This window comes from Lissotriton vulgaris, chromosome 4_1 (genome assembly GCF_964263255.1).
Source record: "Lissotriton vulgaris chromosome 4_1, aLisVul1.2, whole genome shotgun sequence".
Lineage (NCBI taxonomy): Eukaryota > Metazoa > Chordata > Amphibia > Caudata > Salamandridae > Lissotriton > Lissotriton vulgaris.
Genome location: NC_141691.1, coordinates 1,769,712,119 through 1,769,735,025, shown reverse-complemented (window position 1 = coordinate 1,769,735,025; position 22,907 = coordinate 1,769,712,119). Strand labels below are relative to the sequence as shown.

Genomic DNA, 22,907 nt, shown 5'->3' with positions numbered 1-22,907 from the left:
GATCATCTTTTCCATTACTTTTGCCTGGTTAGCTAGTGTCTTTATGTCCACTGAGGTTTTCTAGAGGGGTGAAGAGGAGTACTGTGGGTTGATTCTTGGCACCTGGGTAGGTGGTTGTGATGTCTGAGTCATTCAGGATCGGGGTTGAGGACTGCGCTGATGGGGTCCAGTCCCTTGAAGAAGACAATGGTGAGGGCAGGGGTCAGAGAGTACCACAGAGTGTATGGACCGAATGTCATTGCGGTTTCTTGAGTGGTTAGGGTGGTGCTGGTAGAGACTGGCAGGAGGGGTGCAAGATGGAAGGGTCTGTTTGGGGCTCAAAGTTGTCGTGGATGCTCGTGATCTTGTTGCTGAAGAACAGGGACAGCTGGATGCAGAGGTAATGAGAGGGTGCAATGCTGGTGGAGCTAGCTGCCAGAGAGGTGAAGTCTTTCAGTGAGGCAAAGATTTCCTTGGCACTGTTGGTGCTGCTTTCAATGCGGTCATTGAGCGTTGAGCATTTGATGGCTCTGATTTACTAATGGTTATGTCTGAGGGTGGATTTATAGGTGCTCGTCAGTATCACCATCTGCGTTCAAGTTGCTTGCAGTGGTGTTTGTTGAGTGTGGGTTCTTCCGTGTACCACTTTGCTTGCAGTCGGGTTTGCATGACTTTGTTGGCTTTGCAGAGCACAGGTGATGATCCAGGAGTTCAAGTTGGCGATGGATTCGGGGAGGTTTTTGTTGTGTTGCAGAGTTTGTAGGGCCTTCCACTCACTGGGTGAGTCTGAGGTTGGACAGGTCCTCTATGATGTTGGTTGTGTTGGGATCGGTGAGGCACTCCAGGTGGTAGTCGAGGTCACAGAGGGGGATGAAGGCACTGGAGTGGAGGATAGGTAGGAGACAGAGTCTGCAATGGTGGGGACAAAGTTGGCACGTGGTCCGGGTGTGTGGTAGACGAGGTTGCCATTTAGGGTGTCGATGGAAGTGATGAAGGATTAGGCCTTTGGCACCCACGCTGAAGCCTCCATTAAATGAAGACAGTTTAGTTGGGAAACCAGAGTTGCCACTTCTTGTGCAAATGGATGATGGGAACTTCAGTGATGTCACTTACTGTTCAGATGGCATGGTGGGAAATAAGTCCTCTTCCATGACTTCTTCTTTAAAATACAGTTCTGACAAAAAACAGTTATGTCACTTCCTGTGCATATGGATGATGAGAAATCCAGTGACGTAAGTTTCTGTGCAAATGGATGATGGGAAATGGGTCCCTTTGCTTGGCTTCTTCTTTTCAATAGTTTTGAAGCCTTTCTGGAGTTTTTTGATCTTACCTTAAGCTAACCTGGCGTCCGATCACAGTGAATTTCCAGATCCGCTGCAGTGACATCTCTGGTGGCCATAGACATCTGCTGCTGTAATGTAGGATGGTTGGACCCAGAGGAAGGTAGGCACTGTGGGCACTGGGGTTTCTCCAGGTCTCATGGGGGGTGGTTCTGTAGCCTGCATTGGTGCAGGACACTTACATTTCAGGAGCTTCCATAAGGGTCAATAAGGCCATTTACACTGGCCATATTGAGCAGGCCACCATTATAAAAGGCAGCCCCGCATAAGCCCTGGTGCGCAGTATTCTGAGGAATTCCACTCAAGCGGGAGGGCAGCTGAGTGGCTCTGCTTAGAGTGACAGCATTATCCTCAAGTTTTCCAGAGACCGGGTGGGTCTTTGGGTAAGGATACTCCTGCGTCAATTTTTATCCTTTAGCGAGTGCTATAAAGGAGGTCATTTGAATATGTGAGTAAAAGAAAGAACCGTATAAGACGTAGTAGATCATAGTTTCCGAAGGCCTGATTTTAAGTATCAAGTCTTGAAGCACAAGCTGAGAACTCAACTCCTGTAAAAGAGACGTCTGAGGTGATTTTGCTAAGGAACTTTTAAACGTCAGTCAGTGCAAGGATAGGCACAGAGTGCGAACAACTTCAGACTTCTCCATGACACTTTTTCCACAAGCAGTGGAAGAACATTTAATGGAGAGCTGTGTAGTAATGCAATGAATAAATGACTGCCTTTGAGTTCACTACTTTGAATTGCTGCTCAAATTCTGGCACCACTGCTGAAAACATGAAAAATTTAGAAGAGCAACACACACAGTTTGTGGTACGTACTTGTTGGAGAATAGAAAGATGTGTTAAAATAGTTAATACCTTGAATGTCTGAAGAAAGAACTAACTTTGGCTTACTTTATGCGCACTATAATTTTTATCCGGAACCCTTGAACCACATCCGGGTACAGAAAACAGGAGACGATTCTGAGCATTTCTTGCAGGTGACTGTCTTACTTCATCACAGGGTTACTGGGAGTAGCAGCAAAGTGTTTGGTAAATCTTATCTGCTCTTTAACTGTTTCAGGTCTCCTTTCTCGCAGTTCCCTAATTATAACCCCTTCCACCACCTAGTCATACTAGATTCTGGGCTATCACAGCATGAAAGAATTGGTGATACCCGGAGAAGGACTTACTGATCATCTTTCCAATTCTGAGGATCATGGACACAGACACCTAGACCTACCTTTTATCTGGGACTGGTCCTGGACCTGGACACGTCCTGGACCTAGAGGGGCACACCCAGTGCCGGTTACAGGTTTGCACGTGTAGCATGGTGATGGCAGCATACCTTGTTTTGTAGTGATCCTAATGTGACCAGGTCATTTTACTGGTGCCACTTGAGTGAGAGCCTACTGGTCCACTCATGGAAATTTCCTCTGATAACAGTGAACCCAGAATCCTATGATAAGATATGGAGCACCAGGATGCTTGAATGTATGAGAAGAATGTTGAATGTGTACCTGAGTGAACCAGTGATATAAGCTTGTGGGTTCCAATTTGGAAGCCCCTGGCCTATTGATATGCGCTAGATAGAGGTGACACAGGAGCTCGCATCCTTCGAGTTGGCCGGCAAGGAGTGGACACATTACTGGGAGATGAGACTGTGGTTCCAGGAACAGAGGGTCTCGGTAGACCAGCAACAGGCATGGCGGGGTGGGGGAGGAGGATAAGTTGGGTGGGAGGAAGACCAGGAATACTGCACTCGGTGTGGACAGATGCAGATGGGCCTGCCTTTGGCACTCCCGCTGCAGCTTCTTTGAAGACCAGTTTGGGAGGGAAACCACTGATATCACTTCCTGTGCAAATGGCAGATGGGAAATCCAGTGACATCACTTCCTGATAGAGGGTGAGTTTGCATTCCAGGACAGTGCGAAGCGCACTGCTGAGACTTCCGAGGCTGGAGGGAGGGAACCCAAACACGAAAGTTAAGAAAGAGGAGACAGACTTTTCTGATACAGAGAGCTGATGAATAATCCTTTTAAACCGGACATTTGCTAAATAACAGGGAGGAAGGGTGGGACTGCAGTTCCTGTTGTTAGCGTGGGAAGGGTCTTTTAGAAGGGCAGAAACCCTTTGTCTCTCTTCCTGATCATTGTCAGCTGTATCTGTTAATCAGGTGCCGAATGCTCACCTGTCTCTGTGCCTCTTTTGATTGTGCTCCAGAGATGTCCCCGCTTTCAAGAGCACCACCTGAGACTAGGGCGAGTCTTGAAGACAGCCTGATATGGACATTTGGAGTATGTTTAGGTTGGTTCTATTTTAAAAGGGCAGACAGAGAATCCCTGCCTGTCATTTTTGTATAACAGTGGGAGCTGTTCACCCACTTGTTCCAGGTCCATGTTCTCTATGGGTACTCTGTGGAGCACTCCCTAGTTGTGAAAGGACTACTGTGCAAACAAAGCTAGTGTCTGCCTGATAGCCAGCTTTCCAGAAGTTAGGGGACATCACATGGAATCTAAGCTGAAGGAAAAATTGCCTGTTTTGTCCTGGAAGACTATCTCGTCCTGCCTGAATTAGGAATGAAAGCCAGGCATAACCCAGCAGGAGGAGCAGGCTGCTGGTGTGGACAGAAATGTCTAATCCTGGTGCTGCGATCAATCTGCTAGAAACTCACAATCCATGTGACTAGGGTGCTCTATTCTGGAAGACAGTCCCTGAACTCCTCGGAGTACCCATGGCACTCTTGAAGAAAGAACAAGGTGTTTCTCCACTATCATCCCTGTTGTATGATTGAAGCTGGGATTGACATTGCCACATGGTAACTGCTGTTTGCCTGTGATTGAGGTCAGTGCAACTGCTGCAACATGTGGTTCTCAACCTAGGGTACCCCACAAACTAGCCTGAGTGACCAGCCCGCCAATGATCCAGGGAGTGCCATTCAGTACGATGTTCCGCATTTGCTGTACGAGGTATTCTGTGCTGAAACACTGCCAGCCTGCTGTAGCACTAGAGATCTATAGGATTTGGCCCCTGTGCCACAAAGCTGTTAAAATGCTGCCAAAGCCCTGCACCTGGAAAAGAGGAGTTGGAGCCTCCCTGAGGTATGGCAGTCTCAAAAGCGACTGCCATTGCAACCATAAGGGCGGAGGAACCGGTCCCACTGAGAACTTGAGGCCTGTCTGCTGCGGACATCAACGGATCCCTGAAGAGAGCCACTGTCAAAAGCCTTAAACAACAGGGGGTGGTGATGGACAGAGTTTCTGAATTAAGCAGAATACTCTCACCCAGTCAAGAGATCAGGGCTTAATCCAACACCGTTTTCTAGCTCACTGCACCATCCCAGCTCAGAACCTGGCTATATGCAAATTAGTCTGTCCCTGGCCCAGTGTATCATGGGAACAGGGCAAACCAAACTACCAAGCCAATTCTTTATCTGGGAAGGAAACAAGCTACCGGGGAGTGGTTTCTGGCATTTCAGCCGTCTTCGGCCCGGCTTGCTTGAATCCTGATGGTGCAATGAGCAAGGGACTCACGTCTGAGTATACCCTTCCACGCTTATGGTGGACAAAATAATGAAACAACAGGGGGTGGTGATGGACAGAGTTTCTGAATTAAGCAGAATACTCTCACCCAGTCAAGAGATCAGGGCTTAATCCAACACCTTTTTTTTTTAGCTCACTGCACCATCCCAGCTCAGAACCTGGCTATATGCAAATTAGTCTGTCCCTGGCCCAGTGTATCATGGGAACAGGGCAAACCAAACTACCAAGCCAATTCTTTAACTGGGAAGGAAACAAGCTACCGGGGACCGGTTTCTGGCATTTCAGCCGTCTTCGGCCCGGCTTGCTTGAATCCTGATGGTGCAAAGAGCAAGGTACTCACGTCTGAGTATACCCTTCCACGCTTATGGTGGACAAAATAATTAAACAACAGGGGGTGGTGATGGACAGAGTTTCTGAATTAAGCAGAATACTCTCACCCAGTTAAGAGATCAGGGCTTAATCTAACACCGTTTTTTAGCTCACTGCACCATCCCAGCTTAGAACCTGGCTATATGCAAATTAGTCTGTCCCTGGCCCAGTGTATCATGGGAACACGGAAAACCAAACTACCAAGCCAATTCTTTCACTGGGAAGGAAACAAGCTAACGGGGACCGGTTTCTGGCATTTCAGCCAGTATTCTGCTTAATTCAGAAACTCTGTCCATCACCACCCCCTGTTTAATTATTTTTTCCACCACAAGCGTGGAAGGGTATACTCAGACGTGAGTCCCTTGCTCATTGCACCATTAGGTTTCAAGCAAGCCGGGCCGAAGACGGCTGAAATGCCAGAAACCGGTCCCTGGTAGCTTGTTTCCTTCCCAGTGAAAGAATTGGCTTGGTAGTTTGGTTTTCCCTGTTCCCATGATACACTGGGCCAGGGACAGACTAATTTGCATATAGCCAGGTTCTGAGCTGGGATGGTGCAGTGAGCTAAAAAACGGTGTTGGATTAAGCCCTGATCTCTTGACTGGGTGAGAGTATTCTGCTTAATTCAGAAACTCTGTCCATCACCACCCCCTGTTGTTTAATCACTGTCAAAAGCCAGCTGCTCACACCCATCTTCAGGATCTCAGAGAGGCTTGCGTCAGCCCAGCCTGAGCTATTCGACCGAGTGCCTAGACCTTAACCCAACACAACTCAGGTGAGTGAGACAGTAAGCATGAGGCCTACAACTGTCCAGAGGAGTGGGTGAGAGATTATTTGGCCTGTCTTAAGTCAGGAAGAACAAGTTACTTACCTTTGGTAATGTAATTCTAGTAGAGACTATCTAGCCGCAGATTCTTTAACTGAATATTCTCTGGGCATCAGATTGGATCTGGAATTTTTTTGTGAGCAGTACACCTGTCTGCCAGTAGGTGGCATAATTTGGCTCAGCAAGTGAAGCGCACGGTGCATATATAGGCGCCACCCCAGAGTTACGACACCGTTTTTTGTTTTTGTGACTTTCCGAGCCAGGAGCCTAGAGCCAATAAGTTTCTGCACAGCCTACCATTTTTTGGCTTCGCCATATCCCACAAAAGTTGATTGTCTACCTTCAACCTTTCATGCAGTCAAGGTAGAATGACAACACCAGGAGCTGGGGACGGTAGAGGTGGCTCGACCGGCATGGGTCCGGATCCATCCATGGAGCCAAGGGACCCAACTGGTGCCATGGACGAACTTGCCCTCAGAAAACAAGTAGGGGCAGATCCCGAACCTGTGGGGGCCGAAGGAACACCGGAAGAGACAGGTTACCCAAATATGAGGTGTTCGGCCTCATAAAACATATGGAGTTAGGCGGAGTCACTCGAGGATATTCGGGAGGTGCAGAGAATTCCCCAGCGCAACCGCAGATCCAGGCCTCAAATGAAGACGTTCCCTTGTCTCGTTGTATGACTTTGATGGACGAGTGAAGCAGAAGACCTTTTTGACTTCTTATGCTTCTTATGCTTCTTAGACTTACCCGAACACCTGGTTGACTTTGACTGCGATGAGTGCCTGGAGTGGCTCTACAACCGTTACTGAGACCTTCCTCTTGATTGGGATCAAGACAGTCATAGTTGCCGAGCAGCAAGGAGCTTGATAGACTACTCCCACAAGACCTTGGGGTGCACGTGCGACTATTGATGCAGATCTTGGTGTGGAAGGTCGCGATCGAGGCACCAAAGGCAGATGAGGTGTGAATCAGTCACTGACATTTGATTGTGACAGGCGCCACAGGGCTTGAAACCAGCTTTCTTCGCTGATATTCCTGCCACACCAGGAAACAAGATCTCAAAAATCTTCAACAAAAAGTCGAAAACCGTTCAGTCAAAAAGTGACAGGAGTTGCTCCTATCTGGATCTGTGCTGACTGGCACAGAAATAAAACAATTGACATCAATGACTTAGGGTGGCACCTATATAAGCAACACAGGGGTACTGTTCAGGAAAAAAACTCCGGATCCACTCTGATGCCTGGGGAATATTCCAAGGCAAGACATCTGCAGCTAGAAGTTTCTATCAGATAACTAAATGGTAACAGAAAGGGGAGAGCTGCACCAGCATCAATAACTATGGCACTGGGTCCTTGACTATCAGAAAAGGGGAGGAGGCTAGGGGGGTCCACTTTAAGGCATACAGGACTCACACACCGCCATTCATCGTGTATCTGGGACATTTTTGTGACATGTAGTAAAGTGCCTAACTGTAGAACAAAGCACTTACATCCTGAGCCGGTCGTACTGCCTACACTTAACTCCCTGAGAAGCCTGTGCCTGCTTGACAACACTAAAACAGAAAGTCAAGTGCAGAAAGCGTTGTACCTGGCCGAGTTTTGCAGAGTCATTGTAGGACGGACCCTAGGACAGCAGAGGCTACCAACCCCAGTCCCTCACTGCTGTGACCCACTAGTCCCTACCCCGACCCCCCCTAACGAGGACTAACAATGTTGCACACCAACAGTTTACAGTCCATCATCTGTTAAAGACCACTTTGGTGACTTTATGAGACAGCCTCTACGATCCTTCAAGTTAATTTATTTCTATTGAGTGGGAAGGTAATTAATTAATACAAATGCAAAGTCATAGAGCGTAAAGTGTTGCTTAGCGTCCTTATCTGCAAAACTACGTCATCTATGAATTGACCTTTGAAATATAGGTTCTTTGTGTTCAGCGAAGCGTGGATCTATTCCCCAACTCTTACATTATGAGCGTGTACTTCTCAACGTCATACATTAATCAATATTTCACAGGCTACTGCTTGAATACCTTTCAATATTTACTAACTAAACTGGCGAAACAATTGATTATATATCAAACAATGACTTTCTTTTAACTACACAGCAATTGTATTAGCTGCACTAATTGCAGGAATGGTGACTTTTCAACCACAAAGCATCGAGTCTCGAGAAGGTATAATTCTTCAGGGGACAGATCTTAATATTTGCTCTTCTGCATCACCTGGTCGGCGATGAGGTATAAAGCTTGAATAACAACTTTGTGCACCTTGAATAAAAATAAATACGGGCTATTGATTTGATTTTGGAGTTGTCACATTTTTATTTTTCAATTTCACAGTTTTAAAAAGACTAAATTGAACCGCTATGTTCCAACAAAGGTCAGAGTGATAACTACTGCTTGATTGTTGCACAAGTTGTCATTTACCAAGACGGAAATCTGACATTTTGAGAAATCATTTGAGGAGGCCAGTAGAGGGGAAATAGCATAGAGAATCAACATCCTTACATCATAGAGACTATGTAGACAGTTGTTTTCACCTTTATTTTCCACATTCAGTTTTAATATTAGTGTATACACATCAGACCCATTCAATATGAGATGAATAGCTTTGTGCAGAGTCACAAAAGGGAAATTATGAATCAGAAAAGGCAGCTCTGGTTGAGATGGCTTCCTTGCACAAATATAAATGTGGGCGAACAGACTAACAGGAATCTGGACACATCAAGATATTTCATTTCTGTTCCATGTATCGGCAATAGTAAAAGCAGGATTTCTCAGTGAGATAAATGCTTGCCATTAAGATGTGTAATCTATAGGTCACATTTCAAATCCCAGTAAGGAATAGTCAGCCTTTGGTGAACTGAGTAGCATGAAATTGGGTATCTTGCTTAGAAGTGCCAGATGATAATGTGTTCTATAATATCGAATTTCCATGTCCACATAAGGGATGTATGACCCTAGAAGTAGGGTGGTGGGTGGAATCACAATTCCAACAAAGATTAGTGAATAGTCATCGAAGGTTTATACAAAAACTATAAAGTGGCTGGCTGCAAAGGGCAGATAAATATACAGTTTGCCTTTTTAAAAAAACAAAGCTTGGAAGAAAGGGGACCATGTGTGGGATCTGTGATGTGCAGCTTACTGGCTAGTATAAGAAAGGAATTGATTAGCTCATTTAGCATAAAAGCCAGGACAGGAACATGTTGGGATTTCCGGGAAGAGAAAGTTAAGTATGAACCCCAGGCAAGTTCTTCAGAGGCTTGCGGTCGTCTTAAAATCCAGCTTTTAATTTAACCACTGCCAGAAGTAGATGTTTTAGGGTGAAAGGTCATGAGCAGCCACTAAGCTCCAGATCAAGCCTAATGTTTTATATTTCAATAAAATTGAAAACAAGATAAGCTACGATAGTGCCTAGCAGCTAACCTGCCATTCTTACATTTTGTTGATGAAGCATACATATTGAAACCTTTGCCCAGAAGTATTTCTATCACAAAATGGGCTGCATTACGATGCATAATTTGTCTTTCCTTGCTGCATAATTTTGTCAACACTTACACATTGCGGAGTCCCTAGCCGGGGGACCCCTGGTAAGGCTTTCTCCTTCAGTCCTGTTGAGTTTTGGTTCTTCCATCTCCGTCTGCTTTACTTAGCGCATCACTGCCCTGACACTGGCGCAGTGCCCTCGGTGGTGGCAGATGGCGGACGCCTTGGTGAAGAGCTCTCCCTGAGGCCGTAGTCTATTTGAATAGTTGCTTATCGTCAGAGGCTGGACAGAGTTGGCCCCCTTAGCATCATGGTATGGAAAGGAGCAAGAGGGACTGAGGGCCAGGGAGACCCTGAGGCAACGCGAGCTATGGTGGGTGCCGGAGATGGACGGGCCCTACCGGGAGCTGCAGAGGCTGTTCCTAACGGGGAGCAACCGACAGACAAACTAGATTTAATCCTGAAGGAAATAAGAGAGTCCAGATCGGCGATGGAACAACAGCTGGGGGCCCTTACTACTAATCTGTCCCTACTGAAATCAGATCATGGTAAGCTGGCGGATAAGGTGAAGGACCAGGGCCTTGTTCTTGCAGACCTCACGCCGACGGTGGCGGACCACTCAACTTCTATACAACAATTGCAGCAGCAGGTCACCTCATTGATGGACCGGGTGGAGGACGTGGAAGGAAGAAACCGCCGCAATAATAAACCCGTCATAGGTCTGCCGGAGCGCTGTGAGGGGTCACGTGCCGCAGACTTCATGGAACAATGGTTCCGAGACCACGTTGCTACCGAAGGATTATCGTCATACTTCTGTGTGGAGCGGGCGCATATGATTCAGACGGGCCGACCTGGACCGGGCCGACCGCCCCGTCCGCTGATAGTGAAGATACTCAATTATCGAGATAGAGATGTTCTGCTGCATAAGGCTCGCGAGAAGTCCCTTATACAGTATGAAAACCATCGGGTGCCCCTATATCCGGATTACATGACAATGGTCTAGAAACAGCGCTCTTCATATCTGGCGTTGAAGAAAATGCTCCAGAAGGCCAAGCTGAAATACGCACTTCTTTTTCCTGCCTGGTTGAAGATCATACATGAGAGGAAGACACACTTTTTTTTAAAGTCCCTCGGATGCTGAGGAGTGGCTGGAGGTGATGGGCATAGGGGAAAGCCAGGACTCTACCCAGGAGAGAGCCGCCCACGGCTCGAGAGGTGACTCGGGACGCGAGGATGGGGGATCCCCAGGGATGGGCAGGAGGGCGACGGGAGCAGCAGAAGAAAGACAAACTTGGAGCGCTGGCGATGGTCGGCACATTCCGAGAGGACACGGAGAAAATTGCGACGGAGTCAGAGGATAGCATGCTCCATTCCGATTCGGACCACAGCGCAGTCTTGTTCCCCACCATCACGCCCGAGCTGCGGACGACATGCTAGATAATTGAAAGAGATGGACCGACCAACTCGGTGCGGAACTACAATGTTGTGACTCATGGTATCCTTTAAGATGTGATAACTGACTATTGTTTTATATATCCTTTTTTGATTTTGTGTGTCCACTGTGATGGGGAACTGCAGTTTAGGACTGGGATGTAATGTAATGTAATGTAATGTGTCTTGTAAAGCGCACTGCTGCCCTGAGGCGTCGTGGCGCTGTAGACCGTTGGGGAACCCGTCCTGGCTATCCCTGTGAGATGGTCCCTACTGGGTATCTCCAAGGTGAAACCAGGCATCCCCGGAAAATGTGGGGGGCCGTTGTAGAGATGAGGCAAGCTAATGCCCAGAGTTGCCGAGTGTGATCCCTGGTTAGAGTAGGCACCGAGGCGAGAATTATCGAGTCAGCTGACCCTGGTCCACGACCCTGCCACGTCGGGAATTGAACCCTGGTCCCGGGCCGTTCTCTGCTTCTGGGTCTGCTGCCTCTAACCAGCGAGCCACACCACTCCACTATGACGAGTGGGACACCTTTAGGTTCCTTCCCCATTGAGTCTGGGCATTGAGAGTGATCCTGGTCGAGGCTAGCCCTCCACGAACTGCCCGCTTTCTCCGAAATCAAATCCCCACTCATGGATTGTTAGTATATCCTTATTATTGCCCCCGGGATGGAATGCCGTTGAGCCAGCGGTGCTCGGTGTGGACGGTGAGATGACTGTACTAGTGCTTAGCCACCCCCCATCGGTGTATGCACCAAACTTTGGGCCTATCTGTTTGCTGTTCTACTGTTGGGCCCAGCATTGTTGTCCTGCTGTGCCAAGTTTGTTTTGTTTCCAGAGTTGTTTTTGGGGTACGAGGTCTCCTGGTCGCTTTTTGCATGGGGTAATACGATGGGACTATTGCTACTCCTATGCTTGATAGATAGTGATCATGGCTGAGACTGCAGGGTCATACAGATTTCTTACCTGGAATGTGCGTGGACTTGGGGCAATACAGAAACGCCCTCGGATGCACTCATTTCTCCTTAGACATCACACACAGGTTGCATTCCTTCAAGAGTCCCACCTCACGGAAGCAGAAGCTCAGAACTTGAGGAGGTGGTGGAGGGGTACTATTTATTCCACAACATACTCAGCCTTCTCCAGGGGGGCGACTATTTGAATCCGACATGGGACGCCAATCGTGGAAATTGAGAAGAGAGTAGACGATCAGGGCCGCTATATTGTGGTGATGGGTACTTTGGATGGGACATTGGTAGTGTTCGGTAGAATATATGCCCCGAATTATGATAAGGACAGGTTTCTACAAAAAATGGGTTTGGCACTATACAACTGGGTCAGAATCCCCTGGATACTAGGCGGGGACTGGAACGCGGTATTGGACTTGGGCCTAGATAGATCGCACCCCCCTCTCAAAGCAGCTGGAGCGTCTAAGCTGACTGACCTGTTCACGGCCTGGGCGGAGGGCTGAGGTTGGAAGATACATGGCGTGGATTGTACCCTACACATAAGGAGTATTCTTATTATTCCCCCATACACAACTTACACACTGGAATTGACCGGTTCTTGTGCTCCAGATCAATAGTTACGAAAGTGGGGAAATCAGAATACCGGTCTAAAACATTCTCCGATCATAGGCCTTTGATGCGCACTTTTCTCTGGGGTAGGGTGCCGGCTCCGGTACCTACCTGGAGACTTAACCCACTACTTCTGGAAGATGGCCCCTTCCGGACGTCATCGTCTGCTACTCTCACTAATTATTTCAGGGAAAACTGGGATTCTGCTTCCTCAAATCTGGTAGTGTGGGATGCCATGAAGGTAGTGATTAGGGGAGCGGCGATAGGGCAATTAGTGGGGGCCAGGCAGGAAATTCACAGAAAACTTTGCGAGGTGGAGGACCGTCTGAAGGTACTAGAACGGGAGGCCGATACGGACCCTGGAAAAAAGGTTGATTTACAGGTAGGCTACATTGAACACGCAGAGGTGTTGGAAACACTGCGAACCATGGACTACAAGGAATACCTGCGCCGCCAGCACACCGATGCAGACAGGTCCGGTACACTACTGGCCCGACTGATACGGGGCCAACCGGACCCGCCGATCATAACTCAGATATACAACCCGTCGGGTACCCTGGTCCGTACGCAATTCGAGATTAATGTGTCGTTTTTTGACCATTTGAAAGCTCTATATGCACCCTTTGGCTTGGGGGACCCGGTACAGTTGACCGAGTTTCTGAGCGACCTTCCCTTTCCGGTTCTGACGGCTGACACACAGAAGGCACTTGATGGCCCTATCACGCAGCATGAGATACGTGCTGCAATCAAGAACCTCAACCGTAACAAAACGCCCGGTATGGATGGGCTCCCAGTAGAATTTTACTCAACCTACTTGGACACCTTAGTGCCGATTCTTTATATGGTGTACAAAGTGACGTTTGAGGAAGGTCATTTACCGGCATCGACAATGCAGGCTCTTGTTACATCGATACCCAAGCCCGGCAGGGATACAGGTGTATAGGTCGCCAGAGGACAAAATAGACGGTAATATCAGACGAGCTATTACACGGCTCCGCAGTAGTGTCGGATTCTGGACTTTTTACCCCTGTCCGTCATGGGCAGAATTGCGATCTCCAAAATGGTTATGTTTCCCCGCCTGTTGTATTATTTTGTGAATTTGCCAGTAAATCTCCCTCAACATATTTTTAACAGATTAAACACGCTCTTGATTTGTCTTATTTGGGGTACCGGCCTTAGGCGCATTAGTCTCTGTAAACTTCAATTAGGGACTAGGTCGGGAGGACTTGGTGTCCCAGACTTTCGGGGATATTATTATGGCAGTCAACTTCAATGGCTTTATATTGGATCGCGGGCAGAAACCTACATGAGATTGACTTTACGACGGACCGTCTAGACCGCGGGGAACTTCACTCCTTGTTATTACCGAAGAGTCGGCTTCCCCCAGTGTCACCCTCTTCTGCGCACGGCCCTATTCTGCTGGAGGAAGGCCTTGTCATATACTTCTTCAGTGACACCGTATGCTGCGAATATTCCCTTGTTGGGAATTCCGACGCCGCAGGGTAGGCTTACACGACATACACTGCGTCACTGGACTGAGAACGGGATAGATGGAGATAGGTGCCTTTTTTGGGGATGAGACCCTGTTAGATCACGAATCCTTTTTACAGGTCACGGGTGTTCCTCCTAGATTATACCTATTGCATGCTACAGTGACATATTACATTCAGAATACTTGGGCACCACAACGGCTCAAGCCTATGCAACACGAATTGGTTCATTTATTGTTTTACATGGGAGCGGGAGGACACCTGGTACGATGGCTATACACGTAGTTAGAGAACACGTAGAAATCTCGCTCACTACCCTTAGGGCGACCTGGGCTCAGGATAAAGACTCAGAATTAACAGACAAGGCATGGCAGACTATACTAGAGCATCCCAAACGTGTGACGTGTAATGTCAAATTAAAATTCATACAGGCAATGATGCTCCATAGGGCATACCTAACTCCTAAGAGGTTACATCGCAGGTTTCTGTATTCCTCGCATGGTTGTCCGCGCTGTAAGGGAGATGATGCGGGTTTCATCCACATGCCGTGGTCCTGCCCACGACTACAGGGCTATTGGGTTGAGATATGCCAAGTGCTCCATACAATCACGCACCTACCGGTGCCGGTGGAGGCTCTGTGTTGCCTGATAGGGCTTCGTAAACGATCCAAAACACTGAAAGCTAAACTGAGATTCCTGGACCTGGCTCTTCTTCTGGCAGTTAGGGTACTGACGATGAGATGGAAATCCCCCAGGCCTCCTAGGTTAACCACGTGGCAAACGGATCTAGTGCAGTGGGGTCGGGCAGAGGGTGCAGCTCTAAGGAGGGAAGAGGAGAGGGGTCAGAGAAAGCATCCCATAGCGATGGAATGGGAGGCCATGTTATTGGAGTTAGAGGGGCTAGACTTGATACCCTCACAGGAAGCGGGTCGCAATAATTAGCCTGTGCAGTAGGGCTTCAACTGCGATGGACCCCGGTGTACAAGGAGGAGCGCATGTTATTTGAAACCCCTGCACGGCAGATTAAAAGTTTGTATTGTATGCTAGGAGGAAGTCCCTTGGAGGATACTAAAGCGACCAGGAGAGGGGAGGGATCGGGGTGGGGAACAGTTGGGGGTGGGAATAGGGGGGGGGGGGGACTTTTAAGTTTTCATGACTACACTGGTGTACATATTGACGACCTTTTTTGCATAGATGGTGTATGTAACAGGCCACATTCGACTGGGACAACTGTTTCGCGTTCTACTATCTGATGATTGAGAATGACCGGCTACAGAGGCAGAAGTTGTCATTTGTATTATACGGGAGGAAAAGTGAAAATACTGACTTTAATGTATATGTGGCCTTGAGATACGGTTGTATTTCTTTTTCAGTCATGAATAAAGAGTTTAAAAAAATATATATAAAAGCACTTACACATAATGTGGTCTTCACCTGCCACGTTTATTCCAATGACCCTGCCTTAAAGGTATGGTTGTATTTGAAAAAGGGTGAGCTCAGGAGGTGGCAGAGAAGACCAGCAAGGCTGTGTTCAGATGCAAAGACCAGATCCTCCAGATTTCAGGTAATAGCTCAGGAGAAAGAGGAGAGCAGCAAGATCCATGGATAGTATCAAGGAGACGTGGGTCCTCATTTTTTGTTTACAAATGGACAGTCATAGCTTCTTCTGAGAGAAGCCCATCTGGAAGGATGGCACTATATAGGGGGCTTTTTTTTTTTAAGTCCTTTACTACCATTTGTGCAGCTGTTGCTTTGGCAGTGCGATCAGGGGGGTGAGTGGCCACTGCACCCCAAATATGTCGGACTTAATACGAAAATGGGGTTGTTGAGGCCCATTCACTAGTATTAATCTGTGAGAAATCGGGTTGTTGGTTGACAGGGAAGTGAATCCTGGTCAACCAGTACTCACAATACTTGCCAGGGTGAGGCCAAGTCAACCATAAATGTTACTGTGCTCAACACTCTAGTGGCTTAGTATAGAACAGTCAGGCGTAATTCAGAGGCAATAAGTACATTATTTGCACAATACTTCTAAAAGTAATAAAGTGAAAACACCATACAAAAAGAATCGCACACCAGATTAGAACAGTAGAGTTGCTTTTAAGAAATAAAATGAGACCAAAAGGACAAAAAAACAATTATTAGAACCGGAGATATGCAAGTTTAAAGATGTTTGTGAAAATAGTGCCAAAAAGCACAAAATGGAATGTGCGTATCTGGTCGCACCAGGCCAGAACAAAGTCACAAGTTCAGGCTAACTGCAATGGAGAGTGGGCTAGCTACAGGGACCCAGTTAGGGCTGCTGGAGAAAGCATCTTAAATCGTGGTTTGCAGAGCGTTGCGGTTCTAAGATGCGATGAAGCTGCAATGTGAGGTCCTGTTTCGTCATTGAGGATCCATGGACGAGGGCTTTAGATGCGAAGCCCGGCATTGAGGATGCATTGCGCAGTCGGATGATGCATTAGTTCCAAGAAGTTGTGAAGCGGAGTCTGTTTCAAGGCTGCAGTCGATAAGGGATCATAGGGCCTGGACCGAGGATGCGTCGCGCAGCGCCAGTTCTGATAAGGAAGATCCACGCAACGGTGAGGATGCGTTGGTTCTACTAGGGGTTGTGCCTGCCCAGCAGAGAAGATACGGTGGCTCCACTGGATTCACAAAGCTAGCAGAACACACACCTTAGGCCCACTTCCAAAGGAACGGGACTGAGGTGGCACCACTTGGTAGGGTAGACTCACTGATGGCAGAATCCAGGTGCTGGGGTCGAGGTTGTAGGAGCCTTCTGTCCCTGAAGCTCAAGTCAGGAAGTCGGTCAATGAACCCTTTGAGTCATTCTGGGTTCAACAGATGATGGTCATGTTCTACTCACCAGGTAAGAGGGCAACAGGTAGCAAGCCAAGTCAGCAGAGCAGCAGTCCGGCAGAGTGGCAGTCCTTTCAACAGCACAACAGTCCTTCCTGGCAGAGAATCAACAGGTCCAGAAGTGTACTGTAGAGTTGACGTTTGGAGTTCAATATTTATACCTAGGCCTTCTCTTGAAGTGGGAGAAGCTTCTAGAAGTTTCCCTTTGAAGTCCGCAGGCATCCTGCCTTCCCTGTCTCCTGGATCCAGACTAACTACAGGAGGAATGTAGCTATTTGTGTGGAGGAGAGGCACAGCCTATTCAAGTATAACTAGGGCTGAGCCCAGCTCTGCATCCCACTCTGCCAGTGATGGCGTGTTCAGCCACACAAAAGCTCTCTATTGTGTGTGGCTATCTAGGAGGAATACACAAAGCCCAACTACAGCCAGTTGGGACCCAGGGACAAGCTGCAGGGCACTAACTGGCTAAGGAGGAAAATGCCAACTTTCTAAAGGCGAGAACAAAGGGGAGGACTGGCCTTAAGGTGGCTGGGTAGGGCCTTAACAATTTAGTGACAAAGAAAGGACCCAACTGTCACATTTCCAGTGCTGTAATGAATTTAACAGACTACGGTCATTCGCAGTTTCGAATGGTCTTGAGAATTTATTAGCTTCTCTTTTAAGACTTGTTTTTTAACCGATTCATTTAATTTGTAAAGCATGTCAATCCATAAGGCACACCACCTTCACAAACATTTACATTTACTAAACAAACAATTTACACTGACAATGTATACATATTACATAAATGAAATTACATTCAGGTTAAATCCAGTCACTATTGGATGCAACAACCATGTGGATAATTGTACCTTACAACTTTTCTACTTGCTCCCTACAGTGAATACATTTTCAAGAATTACATTGACCCAGTAGAAATAGACTGGTCTATTTCTACTGGGTCAATGTAATTCTTGAAAATGTACTCACTGTAGGAAGCAAGTAGAAAAAATGCATTGCCCCTGCATCCTAGAAATGTATACACAGTGGGCAACAGCCTTTAAAGTAGAAATGAAAAGTTGTATGGTATGACCTTAGTCTGTTCAATTCATTACAGCACTGGAAATGTGACGGTTGGGTACTTTCCTTGTCACTAAACTTACTAAAAAGTGGCATTTTCAGAATTGCAACTGAAAATCCACCATCATGAGATACGATTTTTCATTACAATACCAAGACACCAAACAAACTGGTAACCTGTTCCCATTTGAAAATTAGAGCTCATTAAAAGGTCACAAGGAAACTCCAAACTTATCTTATGGGAGAGGTAGGCCTTACAGTAGTGAAAAACAAATGTAAGGGTTTTTCACTACCAGGACATGTACAACTTAAAAGTACATGTCCTACCTTTTAAATACATTGCACTCTGGGCTGTCCAGGGCCTACCCTAGGGGTGACATATGTATTAAAAGGGAAGGTTTGGGCCGGCAAAAGGTTTGTGTTACCAGGTCGAGTAGCAGTTTAAAACTGCACACATAGGCTGCAATTGCAGGCCTAAGACATGTTTAATGTGCTACTTAAGTGTGCCAGCACAACCAGTGCTGGCAGCCCCCTAGAAAAATTTCATTTTCACGCCTCAGGAAACAGGTAGTGCAACTTACGAGGGACTTACAAGTAAATTAAATATGCCAATTGGATGTTAGACAATTTTACCATGTTTTAAGGAGAGAGCACAAGCACTTAGTCACAGGTTAGCAGCGGTAAAGTGAGCAGAGTCCTAAAGTCAGCAAAAACGAAGTTGAAGGTAAAATGTTAGGGGGGAAACTATTGGCCTAGGTGAGAGGAAAACTGGAGGAGAGGAGACATTGTCGTTTAAACATCAGAAAGATTGTAGGGAGGGTGGGAGTGGCTAGATGGGAACCCATGTTTTTAACAAAGGGCAAAGGAGACAGCCCTCTTCGCAAGGCGGTAGCTGTCACTAGTGAAACAGGTGAGGTTGCACTAAGGTCCAGGGGTTTCAGGGGTCCACTGTATCACAACTGTGACTGTTGTTTTTTGAAAAAAGTGTATGGGGCATTTTCCTTGCTAGCATTAGGGCCGAGGGTGCATCTGCTGCAGAAAGGGGGACAACACATGGAAGTAAAAAAAATTCTGAAAGGGAGGAGATGCAGAATAACAGTGTCAGCTGCCGAATTAGGAACTAGGGAATCAGTTGCAAAGGCCAGATGTTGGCTCAACATCCAGTGATTCCCAACAAATCATGTAATGTCCCTGTGCCTTATCAAAAATGAATCTGACCTTGTACAATATAACTGGTGCTCATGTGCAGCACACCAATTCCCTTGAGCCGAGGTAATGCTATTTAAAAATCAAAAAGGGACAAAGAGTCTGTTTCAAGATTGCAGTGATGTTCAGGTATGGTGGCGAAAATGTGAAAAAGACAGAGGAGATAGCCTGATACTCAGGGCTACAGCTATCAGTAGGGTGAAGATGCAATTGCATTGGGCCCAAGGAGTACAAGAAGCTTACAACAACCTAATTATGTGGTATCGAGTTTTGGGGTATATCAATGTTTTGTTTGATGATTTTTCTCATTTATTGTTGATTATGAGCTACAGAAAAAGTCTCCCTGAAATGATCTTATAGGCTCCATCCTCTGCCCATCCCATTTCCCCAAACCTTGCCATACATTTTGGAGGGGTTCTCAACTTCAAAATATTTGCTTTTGGGGGCTGAGTGCAAAAAAAGTTTGAAGACCTTTGTCCTTGACTGTCAGAGAAAGCCTGCTCGTGTGTGAATTCTTTGGGAGTCATGTGTAGTTTCAGCCTTGCCAGGAAGGTGCTTCTGGTAGTCTTGGTGCCACTGGATCAGTGGAACTTAAAAGCAGTGCAGTCCAGTTTACTCAGAGACAGTGTCTTATAGGTCACACAACACAACAAGAGGGAGTGGTTTTTTGGGGGAGGAGAGATGTTATTGAATTTTTTTCTTTTGTGTTTAGTCAAACAGCTGTCTGAAGAATGTACTAAACTCACACTGATAAGGCCCAGGGAGACTAGTGAGCAGAGCGTATCCTACATCAATGTGTAAAGATGACTGCCTCTAAAGGAAGTTTGCAGGAGGGACAAATTGCTTATTTTTATATACTAATGTAAGTTTGAACCATGCTGCTTATGCTTTTTAGCTCTTGCTTACCAGGCAGCCCAAGTTGCCTGTTCGTGAAAAGACTTCTTGTCAGCATTCTAGTATGCCTGGGGCCCACTAACTGCTTACCATTGGTTGGCTTTGTCACTCACATATACTTGCTTTTTATTTGTTAACTTGTGCAGGCTTTCCGTCCTCTTCTTGTGTTTGTCCCTCACCTGAAACATGGCCTCATTGCTTGTGTCCTTCTACTGCTTACTATTCAAGCACTACGTTTTAAAGTCTTGCCTTCCAGACGGCACAAGCTGCCTTTTGGCGAAAAAACCTACAGTAGGCTCAGAGCATGCCCACTGCTCATCATTGGTTGACTTTACTGTTACTCATTTGCTTATTTTTTTAATTGGTTAGCTTCTGTTGGCTCTCCTTCCTCTTACAATGTATGTCCTTCCTTTGCAACATGGACGCAATACTGGTGTCCGTCTATTGCTTGCTTTTCATGCACTACTCTTTCACTTTTGAGTTATGCTCTCTGTGAGAGGGCATGTGTTTTCCAGCTGTCTCCCTCACATACTTTTCTCACACTCTATGTTGCTCTTTGCCGTCCATGGACTTTTCCCCTTCCCTTGCACACTCCATGTTCCGCTCTCACCAGTTGCTTCTTCTCCCACCCTGTGCTGCTTCTGTCTCCCACCCTCCGTGTTGCTCCCCACCAGTGCTTCATGTTGCTTTACGCCACCCGCTCCATCCGTGTTGTATTCACCATCTTCGTCCTTTGTGATGTTTCCCCTACCAATACTCTTTTTGTGTGCACACGCATTTGAAGTGTGCGCCTACTAAATGACGTGACTCCTGCGTCACAGCACCTGTTTTTGTATTCTTTAGCCATGCTGAGCAGCATCAGGATGCTGTACAGCATGGCTAAAAACCATTTGCAAAGGCAGTAGGTCCTAATGCCGTTTTCTTTTTGGTTAAGGAGTCTATGAGAATGCATGTGCTTTTTAGCCATCTCTCTAACGTACTTCTCTTCCCCATTACACTGTGCTCCGTGCTATATCTCTATCGCTCATGTGCTGTTCACCCAGGTCCCATCCGTGATGCATTTGCCACAGTGCGTTTTTTCACCAGTGTGCTGCTTATCCCTCCAAAAGCGGTACAAAAGGGGGTGGTAATGGACGGAGCATTTGAACCAATCAAACACTCACACCCAGTCAAAAGATCTGGGTTTAATTCATCACCGTTCTTTAGCCCACTCTGCCACCCCAGTTCAGACATGGCTATATGCAAATCAGTCTGACCCTGTGCCTCATGGGAACAGTCCAGCGCGAACTGCCAAGCCATGCCTTCCTTGGACCGGAAACAAGCTTCCGAGGACCGGTTTCTGGCATTCCAGCAGTCTTCAGCCCGGCTTGCTTGAATCCAGTGGCAAAGTGAGCAAGGGACTCACGTCTGAGCATACCCTGCCACACTTATGGCGGCCAAAAGCGGTACAAAAGGGGGTAGTAATGGACGGAGCATCTGAACCAATCAAACACTCACACCCAGTCAAAAGATCTGGGTTTAATTCATCACCGTTCTTTAGCCCACTCTGCCACCCCAGTTCAGACATGGCTATATGCAAATCAGTCTGACCCTGTGCCTCATGGGAACAGTCCAGCGCGAACTGCCAAGCCATGCCTTCCTTGGACCGGAAACAAGCTTCCGAGGACCGGTTTCTGGCATTCCAGCAGTCTTCAGCCCGGCTTGCTTGAATCCAGTGGCAAAGTGAGCAAGGGACTCACGTCTGAGCATACCCTGCCACACTTATGGCGGCCAAAAGCGGTACAAAAGGGGGTAGTAATGGACGGAGCATCTGAACCAATCAAACACTCACACCCAGTCAAAAGATCTGGGTTTAATCCATCACCGTTCTTTAGCCCACTCTGCCACCCCAGTTCAGACATGGCTATATGCAAATCAGTCTGACCCTGCGCCTCATGGGAACAGTCCAGCCCGAACTGCCAACCCATGTCTTCCCTGGACTGGAAACAAGCTTCAGAGGACCAGAAAAAGGAGGGAAAGTGAAGTAAAACAACTGCCTACGATCTCGCAATTTGGTGACGTGGGGAAGCCAGGATTAATACAAGGTTTCTAGTTTCATATTGGGCACTTCAGCTACTGGATGTATATGCTTCGCTTCCCCTGCACCCATTACCACCAATCACTACCCTGACCCATCACCACCACCCCACTGGCATCAATGCTGCCCTCAGCCACATCACAGACCATACTTTTTGGCCCCTGGGAAAAGGTTTGTGAGTACCCATGGTATAGACGCTGGATGAAGAAGAAAGAGCATGCGGTAGAAGAATCTCTCCTCGTCTTTTTTTAAAACAGATTTAGAAACGCTCTAACCTTCCCCTTAAAAGAATTAGATTTCCCTAATGTTAATTAAATAAAATATTCAATAATTTGTGTTTTAGTCTGATGTATATTTGTATGTATTGTTTTTAGATTTAAATCGTAAAACTGCTTAGGCCAGGGGTCCCTTGCTTCCAATAATGACTCGGCGGGGATCCCTGGCTTTCAGTAATAATTCAGTGAGGTCCACAGAAGTCAAAATGTTAAGAATAGCTGATATAGTTAATAAATAATGTGAAATATATTCTGATCCGTATTGTCAGATCACTACCCGTAAGCAATAAACTTAAGTCATTTGGCAATTACATAAACATTTACCCATATCAAACAGGCAAAACGGCAGTACTCGTGTGCCAGCACATTCGGAAAACCCAGAGATATTACACATGGTGGGGCAGTGCCATGTCTGTATAAAGAAGCTGAGGAAAGCACTGCTCTGCACGAGGACACCTCTCTAAGATAACACTCTGAACTAGACTAGTTTCATTACAGAAAAAAAGTTTAGAAGAAA

At 46.9% G+C, this 22,907-nt stretch overlaps 1 protein-coding gene across 1 annotated transcript in view; it reads right to left on the bottom strand.

Annotated features, from left to right (window-relative positions):
• The window catches only part of DCAF13 (DDB1 and CUL4 associated factor 13), a 272,700-nt gene that overhangs the window by 110,308 nt on the left and 139,485 nt on the right, over nucleotides 1–22,907 (bottom strand). The window lies entirely within an intron of this gene.